The 11276-nt window shown below is 43.3% G+C and overlaps 1 long non-coding RNA gene across 1 annotated transcript; it reads left to right on the top strand.

Annotated features, from left to right (window-relative positions):
• Positions 1–645: 645 nt before the first annotated feature.
• LOC117355716 lies at positions 646–10843 on the top strand. Its single transcript, XR_004538439.1, has 2 exons — positions 646–884; positions 10650–10843. It is a non-coding gene; the product is annotated as an uncharacterized LOC117355716 (long non-coding RNA).
• The last annotated feature ends 433 nt before the right edge of the window (positions 10844–11276 follow it).

The raw sequence follows: 11276 nt of genomic DNA, 5'->3' as shown, positions 1-11276 counted from the left end.
TGACTGGTTGAGCAGGCTGCCCACTGAATCCTCTGAAAGCCCTCTCCGCATGCCACTGCTTCCCTGTAAATCCTCCTATGGAACAGCACTTCTCTCCCTTCCCTCCAGTCCCGACCCTTTATACAGGCCTCCCCCATGCATTTCTATAATTTCTTTCTCTTCTCTCCAGCCATTCCTTGCAGATCTTGCCTTCAGTCACCCTGTAGGTCTAGCACCTCTCCTTGCTCCCAGTCCCCCCGCCACCAATTCAGCACCCCTCTCTCTTATCCCTAGCCCTCCTGCCCACAGATGGAGTACCTCCATTCCTTGACCCAACCTTTCCCGCAGGGTCAGCACCTCTCCCCCTTCAATTTCCATTTCTTACTTTCTATCAATTTTGAAAAGATCTTAAAACCCACTTATTTAAACAATATAATATACATTATTGATTTTCATATTATCATGTAGTTATAATATACTTTTAATCTTTTAATCTATACTATTTTAGTTTATTTTGTGGTTTTTTATTCATTAGTTTTATGCTTGTATTAGTTACTTAGAATTATATTATGTATGATGTTATTATTATATTGTATGCTGAGAACCTATTGTGTAAACTGCTATGAAGTTGGAGTTAGTGTGTCAGCAAAACTTGCTCTTTGTAGCAACTGTGTCTAGCTCTGTGTCTGGCGTGTGCGTGTGTGTGCATGTACGAGTGTTGCTGTGTGGATATCTGTGAGAATCTTTGTGCCTCTTCTGGTTGATCCCTTTGAAGTGACTTTGCTGCTTTTCTCTAGAATCTCACTCTCCTTCTTCCCTTGTACCTGGTTTGTTTCTTTTTTCTTGCAGGAAGCTCTCGGGAAAAACAAGCGCCATTAAAGAAATTCCCTGGGACATAATTGCTGGTAAATCCAACTTCCTCTTGTTAGGTATATTAGCAATTTGAGCATAGGTAAAAGACAGAAATTACCAATCATTTAGCCACCCCCTTCTTTCGGGTTTTCTATCACTTTCAGGAGTATATTGTTTCAAACATTCATCTTGGCCTCTGATTCCCCTCCTCTCTCTGGTCTATGAAACAAGGTAGAGGAAGGAGGAAGGTTCCCTCCATCTTGCCCCTCCCTCCACCGCTCGACGCCACTCCAGTCCCCCCTAGAACAAAAAAATAATCCTACCCATACTAGAAAAAAAACCTCAAAAGCAATACAACTCACTCCAAACCTTCTCACATACATACCAACCAACCCACACCTCTCAACTCCACAAAATGAAGATTTCAAAACAGGAACAGTCATCATCCTGTTACTCTTGATCCTAACAAACCGGAAAGCAAAAGGAAACTATAACTCTCCTATTCCAGTTTTAGTAACAAGTAATAGAAACCACCACCCAGCAGGGAGATACCATATAAACATGGTTGACTGCTCCTCCTGCATGCACCACAGGATTCGGCTCTGTAGAAGGCAGAGAGGAGGCAGAGAAGCGAGAGGAGAAGAACAGGGAAGGAAAACTAACAAAACCGGAGGAGAAAGCAGGAGCAGAGGAGGAAGGATCGACTGGGGCAGCGGCGAGAGTTAGCTCCGCCCACCCCCGACGTCATCCGAGTAGCGTCCCCTTAAAAGGGGCGGAGCCAACGGCGCCCAGCCGTTCGGCGCGCGGTAAAGGCGCTCGCCTTAGCGAGAGCGCCTTTGCGAAGGGACTTGCAAGGGACGAGTATCTACTATCAAGAACACCGAGGAGGACTGAACGGTAAGGAAGCGACAAACACAGAAGGTAAGGAAGAGACAGACGCCAAAGGAACAAACCCACACATACAATCAAGGTGAAGTAGAGCGGAGACAGCACACACAAAAGAGACAACAAGGCAAGCAACATAAGGAAGCAGCAGGCAAGGGACACAAGCACACACGAGGGAAGCAAGAAATGGAAGCCCAAGGAAGTCAGAAGGTGAGCTTTCCAGTCTTCTGTATCGGCTGCAATATGTATGACTACCTCCCTTCGGGGATCCAGGCATACATTTGCAATCGATGCATGGAGATGGATAACTTGAAATACCAGGTAAGACTACTGGAAGGAACAGTGATGGAACTCGAAGACAGAATCCGAGCACAGGAGAAGATTCTAGTGGAGTACAGCCCAAACGACGAGGTCAAGGAACTAGAAATGTTCATAGAGGAAGCTCATCAGCACCACGTAGAGATCCCAGGGCTGGAAAACTGTACTCAGGAAACCGATGTGAGGAGAGAAGACACCCATGCAAACACAGAAGAAACTGAAGACGAGGTAGGAGACAACCGCACACCAGGAGGAATAGTGAGAGCACAGGAAGACATCGCCCCACCCAAAGAACAGGAAACAATTTCAAGAGTATCATTGGAGGAAGAAGACTGGCCCTACTCCAAGGACGTGGACCTACGCCCCCCAAGGAACTCCCGAATAAAGAAGATGGGGATCATCGTAGGCGACTCCATCATACGACATGTGGACAGCCACACCGCAGGAGGAAGAGAGGACAGAGTTGTCACCTGTCTGCCTGGAGCAAGAGTGAAGATGTGACCAACAGGATCTCCAGGATCATAGATGGAGCAGGGGGAGAGGACACCGCTGTACTTATCCACGTGGGAACAAATGATGTGAGCGGGCGGAAGTATGACAGGGAAGAGCTGAAGGGCCAGCTCCGCTCACTCGGAAGACAACTGAAGATCAGGGAGGTGAAGGTGGCCTTCTCTGAGATCCTCCCAGTACCAAGAGCGGATGGAAAGAGACAAGGGGAATTGCAAGTAATCAACGCCTGGATGAGACGATGGTGCGAAGAAGAAGGCTTCGACTTCGTGCGCAACTGGACGGCGTTCTGGGGAAAAAGCAAGTACTACAGAAGGGACGGACTACACCTCAACAAGGAAGGAGCAAGAGTTTTGGCAGGCAACATGAAGAAGGCAATCGAGAAGGCTTTAAACTGAAAGATAGGGGAAAGCCGACAGTCGACCACCGGTCGATGGTACGGATAGCAGGATGCCCCGACGAAGAAGCCAAGGACAACTACACCTACACAAGAGAAGACGACCTCACAGCCAATAAGGGAGAAAAAGCAGGAAGGGACAACTCAGACACAGGAGGGGACGACCACACAGCAAACAAGGGTGATAACACAGGAGCAGTAAATGATACCGTAATTGAAACTACAGGGACAGCCAAGAGTAGAAGGTCCAAAAAGGTAACACGAAGGGAACTTAGATGTATGTATACGAATGCTAGAAGTCTGGGTAACAAAATGGGGGAACTAGAGACAATAGCAAGACTTGACATATTGGATATCATTGGCATAACAGAAACATGGTGGAATGAAGAAAACAAATGGGACACAGTACTACAGGGATACAAACTGTATAGAAGAGATCGAGTAGGGCAGAAAGGTGGAGGTATTGCTCTATATGTTAAGGAGGGAATAGATTCTGTTGAAATGGTTACAACAGAAATGAAAGAGAAGCTTGAGTCACTCTGGATCAAAATTCCTGGTCAATATGGCGCAGATACGAAAATTGGCCTTTACTATTGTCCACCAGGACAGGCGGAGGAAACTGACTCAGAAATGATGGAGGAAATCAAACAAGAATGCAAGACAGGCAATGTAATTATATTGGGAGACTTCAATTTCCCAGGGATAGACTGGAAACTAGCAACCTCCGACTGCGGCAAGGAAGCCAAGTTCCTGGAGGTGCTAGGGGATTGCTTCCTGGAACAAATGGTAAAAGAGCCGACAAGAGGCAACGCCACCTTGGACTTGGTCCTAAATGGCCTCACGGGACCGATAACAGAAGTGGAAGTCATGGTTCCACTGGGAACGAGTGATCACAATGTAATCAACTTTAAACTTGACATCGGGAAAGGGAAACATGCCAAAACCTTAACCACCACCTTGAACTTTAAAAAGGGTAAATACGATCGCATGAGAGCCATGGTAGAAAAACGACTCGAGAAGATGGTGGACAAACTTGAAACGGTTGATCAGGCATGGACCCTACTGAAAAATACTATCACAGAAGCACAAGATCTCTACATTCCGAGGATTTCCAAAGATCGGAGAACAAAGAGCAAAAGAGAACCGGCATGGCTTACCATACAGGTGAAGGAAGCCATAAAAGAAAAGAAGGACTCTTTCAAAAAATGGAAATGCATAAAGACAACCGAAGCCTGGAACAAACATAAAGATGATCAGAAGAAATGTCACAAGGCGGTGAGGGATGCAAAACAGGAATATGAGGAAAAAATAGCCCAGGAGGCCAAAAACTTCAAGCCCTTCTTTAGATACGTGAAAGGGAAAAAACCTGCAAAAGAGGCAGTGGGACCCCTGGACGACCAGGGAAGAAAAGGGTACATCAAGGAAGATAAACAAATCGCAGACAAACTAAATTCCTTCTTTGCGTCCGTCTTTACGAAGGAGGACACCTCAACAATACCTGAAGCGGAGAAAGTGTTTGCAGGAGAAATAGAAGACAGCCTCACCACAGTTGAAGTGGACTTAGACCAGATATACTATCAGATCGACAAACTTAAAAGTGACAAATCCCCTGGACCGGAGGGGATTCATCCGAGAGTCTTAAAGGAATTGAAGGTTGAAATCGGAGAGTTATTGCAAAAACTTGCAAACCTGACAATCAGAACTGGACAGATACCGGACGACTGGAGGATAGCGAACGTCACCCCAATTTTCAAAAAAGGATCGAGAGGGGAACCGGGCAACTATAGACCTGTGAGTCTTACGTCTGTCCCTGGCAAGATGGTTGAAGCACTGATCAAGGATAGCATAGTCCGGCACTTGGACGCACATGACTTGATGAAACCCAGTCAACATGGATTCAGGAAAGGGAAATCATGTTTGACGAATTTACTCCAATTTTTTGAGACCGTGAACGAGCAAATTGATAGTGGGAAGCCGGTGGACATAATATACTTGGACTTCCAGAAAGCGTTCGACAAAGTTCCACACGAAAGACTTCTCAGGAAACTACAAAGCCATGGCATAGAGGGGGATATACAAAGGTGGATAGGCAAATGGCTGGAAAACCGAAAGCAGAGAGTGGGCATAAATGGGAAGTTCTCCGACTGGGAGAAAGTGACTAGTGGTGTACCCCAGGGCTCGGTACTTGGGCCGATCCTTTTTAATATTTATATCAATGACCTGGAGGAAGGAACATCCAGTGAGATCATCAAGTTTGCAGACGATACAAAACTATGCCGGGCGATCAGATCGCAGGATGATAGAGAGAAACTCCAGAGCGACTTGTGTCGGTTAGAAACATGGGCGGAGAAATGGCAGATGAAGTTCAATGTGGAGAAATGCAAGGTAATGCATTTAGGCAATAAAAATAAGGAATACGAGTATACAATGTCAGGTGCAACTCTGGGGAAGAGTGAACAAGAAAAGGACCTGGGTGTACTGATAGATAGGACCCTGAAGCCGTCGGTGCAATGCGCGGCAGCGGCAAAGAAGGCAAATAGAATGTTGGGCATGATAAAGAAAGGAATCTCGAGTAGATCGGAGAAAGTTATAATGCCGCTTTATAGGGCAATGGTCAGACCACACTTGGAATACTGCATCCAACATTGGTCTCCCTACCTAAAGAAGGATATAAAACTGCTGGAGAGGGTGCAGAGACGAGCAACAAAACTGGTGAAGGGTATGGAGAAACTGGAATACGAGGACAGACTTATAACACTAGGATTGTTCTCCCTTGAGAAAAGGAGACTGCGTGGGGATATGATCGAGACCTTCAAAATACTGAAAGGAATCGACAAAATAGAGCAGAGAAGATTATTTACATTGTCCAATTTGACACGGACTAGAGGACATGTAATGAAGCTAAGGGGGGACAGGTTCAGGACTAATGTCAGGAAGTTCTGCTTCACTCAGAGAGTGGTTGACACCTGGAATGCCCTCCCAGAGGAGATTATGACGGAATCGACCGTCCTAGGCTTAAAGAGCAAACTAGATGCATATCTCCTTAAGAGAGGCATATAAGGATATGGTGGACTATAAATTAAGCCAGGTGTACACCTGGCAGGGCCTCCGCGTGTGCGGATCGCCGGACTTGATGGACCGAAGGTCTGATCCGGAGAAGGCAGTTCTTATGTTCTTATGTTCTTATGATTCCCCAGACCTGGGGGAGAAGACCTACAAACGCCTCCTGAAACCATCCCAGGAACAAACCAACCCCCCAAGCAAACTACCTCATCTACCCAAAAACTTCAAGTAACACTAAAACAGAATTTACATCAATAAAATGCGCATACATGAACATCAGATCCCTAGGCCCAAAACTGAGATTATAAGGGACTGGATAGAAACAGAAAAACTAGGATGCCTCTTCCTCACAGAAACATGGCTACCTCAGATGCCGACCCCAGAATAACAGAAGTGTGTCCACAAGGCTACAAAATACAAGTAGTTTGCAGAGACAAAAAATGAGGCTGAGGACTAGCCATCCTAGCCAAAAACACTCTAAATATAGCCCTACAGGACAAAGCCTCCACCCCACACATGAATCTACTCTCATGCCAACTATCGAGCCCCACACTGAAAGAAACCTTAATATGCCTACTTTGCTACATAACACCAGGAATATGGAACATAGCAAAATCAGAATTTGAAGAATTTATTCTCAGAAACTCCCTCACATCAACATATAACCTAATCCTAGGCAATCTTAACCTGCACCTAGAAGACGAATCTTCCAATCAAACAGAAAACCTCTTTGCATTCCTCAAAACCCTTTCCTACAGAATCCTGGACCCACAAACCACACACGAAAAGGGCCACCAAATCGACATAGCTGCCTTCATGTCCCAAACATCCACCACTCAAGAAATACACACCACAAATGGAACTTGGTCTTGCACCCTCTGGTCAGACCACTAAAGATACACCTTCAAAATCAATTGGACACGGCAAAACCATGCAAAATAACCAAAGCTTAACATATAAAACACACAACAAGATCGACCCACTTAAATTCTGGAATAAAGTAGACACCATGATCCAAGATGGCAACCCCAAGGATTTCCTAAACCATCGGTGCACTCTAAGCACAGCCATCCTTGACGACATGACACAACCACAAAGAAAAACCAGAATCTGCAGATGCTCAGACAAATGGTTTGACAACGAACTACTACAACTCAAACGACAATGCAGATGTCTTGAAAGAGAATGGTGAAAAGACAACCAAGAACACACAAAAACAACTTGGACAATACTGAACAAACAATACAAACAAAAGCTAAAAGAAAAAAAATATAGTAACATAGTAACATGGTAGATGACAGCAGATAAAGACCCGAATGGTCCATCCAGTCTGCCCAACCTGATTCAATTTAAATTTTTTTATTTTTTATTTTTTTTTCTTAGTTATTTCTGGGCAAGAATCCAAAGCTTTACCCGGTACTGTGCTTGGGTTCCAACTGCCGAAATCTCTGTTAAGACTTACTCCAGCCCATCTACACCCTCCCAGCCATTGAAGCCCTCCCCTGCCCATCCTCCACCAAACGGCCATATACAGACACAGACCGTACAAGTCTGCCCAGTAACTGGCCTAGTTCAATATTTAATATTATTTTCTGATAAAATCATACTACTAAATAAAATCATACTACACCATTCAAATAGGCACAGAAATCCAAGACACCAAAAAACTTTTCAAACTACTAAAGGAACTCACAGACACCAAACCCTACCTAGACACCAATACTGCACCTCCCACCACAGCAAACCAACTGACTGAATTCTTCAGAAACAAAATCTCAACAGCCAGAAACACTTTCACTGGGACCCAAGCCATCTCGACAAAATCTCACTACCACCCATAGAAAAAGAGGTCTACGCAGCAGACAGAAATTGATCAGACTTCCCAAACTTACAATGGCCCGACCTAGAAAGACTCTACAATCATGTAGCCTGTGACCTCAACCACTGCCCCATAAGTGTTAAAAGCAGCCAGCACTAAATTCCGCACCCACCTTATGCGGTGGATCAGTTACATGCTAACAGAGGGCCAGTTTCCACAAGACCTATCCGAAATCATCATAACCCCTATCCTGAAAGACTCAAAGGGAAAAACAGATCATCCATCCAATTATAGACCTATAGCCTCCATACCGCTTTACATCAAACTAATGGAAGGCCTCGTAGCAAAACTTCTCACCAAATATTTGAAAACCACAACATACTCCACCCCTCACAATAAGGCTTCAGAGGCAACTACAGCACAGAAACACTATTAGTCTCCCTCTTAGACACAGCCAAACAACACCTAAGTAAAGTTTATCTTACCACGATCACATTTCCTCTGTCGTCAAAAACTGTTTCTTCAAATTACGTCAGATAAGAGCCATTTCCAAATTTCTAAATCCTTCCTCCATAAATATCTTAATACATTCATTTATCATTGCAAAAATCGACTATTGCAACGCACTATTCTTAAATATCACTCAGAAGGAACGAAGGCGACTCCAAATAATTCAGAACACGGCTATTAAACTTATCTACAACGCAAAAAAATTTGATCATGTATCCCCACTGATGATTGACGCACATTGGTTACCAATTAACCACAGGATATTGTACAAAATTATATTTCTAATCTTTAAGACTCTTTCATCTAGCGAGCCACAATTCATTTCAAAATCTCTAATCCCCTACAAACCACAACGCTCTTTACGCTCATCAGAATTAAATTTACTAACTATCCCCTCTTTAAAAATCATCGGCACAAGAAGAGCAGACATCTTTACTGTAGCAGGCCCACAATCATGGAACTCCCTTCCTCAGTATATTAGAATGGAACATGATACCACAGCTTTTAAAAAACTTTTAAGATCTTATTTGTTTAGGGACGCCTATGATCTCTAATATTTTAACGTATTTACTTGATCTAAATTAATATTCATAAAGAGTGCCTTGTAACAATTTACCCAACCTTTTGTTTTTTCCCTTTTTTCCTATGCCCTTATTGTAACTTTGTCCCCTTTTTCCCCGCTTTCTTGTTAGTCATTATTGAAATTTGTTGTTTTTAAAGTATATTAATGTTTCTATGTTTTATTATATTATGTACAAAGCTTAGAATGTTTATATAGGCGATATATCAAGAATTAAATAAACTTGAAACTTGAAACTTGAAACTTGAAAGGCAAAAAAATGCTACTCATACAACTCGATCTCACAGCGGCATTTGACCTAGTAGATCACAGCATCCTACTACAAACACTAGAGGCAATAAAAATCCCAGGCAAAGTCTACAATTGGTTTGAAGGATTCCTCTGCTCAAGAAAATACAGAGTTAAAGCAAACAAGGAAGAGTTGGAATCCTGGAACAACCCCTGCGGAGTCACCCAAGACACCCCACTATCTCCAACACTCTTCAACCTTTACATAACCACACTTGGCACATGCTTACATGAAATAGGCCTAACTTCATACAGCTATACAGATGACATCACCATCCTTCTGCCTTTCGACCAAACCAACCCCAACACAATGAACAAACTACACACTGCACTAGAAACTGTGTCAAAATGGATGAGAGACCACAAATGAAAGCTGAATCAAGACAAAATCAATTTCTTCTAGAAAAAAACAAAACCACAACCATAACAAACCTAGAACTAGACGCCATCACATACCCCATACAACCCAGCTTAAAACTGCTGAGAATAAAGATAGACAAAGGCTGCACCATGCAACTTCAAATCAGCAAAACGATCCAGAAGGCATTCGCAACCATGCATAACCTAAGGCAAATCCGAAAATACTTCAACAATGAACAATTCAAACTCTTGGTACAAGTGCTAATCCTAGGACTCATGGACTACTGTAACATCCTATACCTGTCATTCCCAACCAACATGCTAAAACAATTATAAACAGTCCAAAATACAGCTCTTAGATTGATTTACTCCATGAAAAAATATGACCACATTACCACCGCCTTCCGAGATTCACACTGGCTTCCAGTACAAGCAAGCATACAATACAAATTCTACTGCACCCTATTCAAAGCCCTAAATGGAAACGGACCAAGCTATCTGAGCAACCGCCTAATAAGGAAAAATACATCCAGACCAAGGAGAATTCATGCACCCTTTACTACCCACCAATCAAAGGTATAAAAAGCAAAAAAATATACGATGGACTATTAGCCACCAGAGCAGCAAAACTAGACTGCCTCCTCTCCAATCTGATGAATATAACGCCCAACTGCAAAACATTCAGGAAAGAACTTAAAACCTTTCTATTCAAGAAATTTATCAAATGATCTATCTAAACCTGATTGACCCTCCACGCATACTACCAGGCCAACCCTTGTTGTAAACTGCCTAGAACTGAAAGGTATTGGCAGAATAGAAGACACCAATGTAATGTAATGTACAGAGCAGGAAAGAAACCGGTCTTTATTAGAGATCTACTGTATGAACACCCAGAGCATGAAAAAGCAGGAAGTAATAATGTAATCCAAAATAAAAGTTCTGCATTCAGACCTAAACAGCACCTAATCAATGTGTTCTTGAAGCAACTCCCATTTCAATACTGATCACGATAATCCATTCAGAAAGATTTTGTATTTTTCTGTCTCAGATTGCCTCTGCTCAGTATTTCCTTGTCTTTTTCTCTCTTCTAGAAGGTCCTGGCCTCGCTATCAGCCAAAGGAATGTGCCAAATGGCCACCGTAGAATCCTCTCTGTACTCTTCTCTTCCATACAAGGGATCTTCTTCCATATCATCTAGCACTTGAAGTCTATTATTCTGTAGAGATGTCTCATGATTCTGCTGTCCCTTGTTTCGCTTCCTTAATAAAGTAAAAGCATTCACATTCCTGGTTCTACTTCCTTCATCTCTTGAGACATGAGTTATCACAAGTACAATTGCAATATTCCACAAATTCTGTGTGGATTACAGAGAAAAAAGCTGGTCAAGCTGAATAAAACATGAATTTGTACAGACTGGTGAACCCGTTTCCCCCTTTAACCCTGGATTCTAGGGTAATAGAGAATGGGTGAGGTTCTTGTCTCAAATATGTAGCCACCCCCTGAGTCAGTGGAAGGGGCAGTGGGGTCATGTATCCTGCTTAGGAGATCCCAGAGTTTGAAATCACCCTCCCTCTCCAGGTGGCAAAACATGTCACACACCAGACTGGGCTTCCCAAATACTTATGTTTATTGCTTCATTGGGGAAGCAGCTTTAGATGAAAAGTTATAGTAGACACTGTTTAGTCAAGCAGGTAAATAAAGCCGTCCTCTCAAGATGG

Source organism: Geotrypetes seraphini, chromosome 2 (genome assembly GCF_902459505.1).
Source record: "Geotrypetes seraphini chromosome 2, aGeoSer1.1, whole genome shotgun sequence".
In the NCBI taxonomy this organism is placed as follows: domain Eukaryota; kingdom Metazoa; phylum Chordata; class Amphibia; order Gymnophiona; family Dermophiidae; genus Geotrypetes; species Geotrypetes seraphini.
This window is presented reverse-complemented; position numbering and strand designations above follow the sequence as displayed.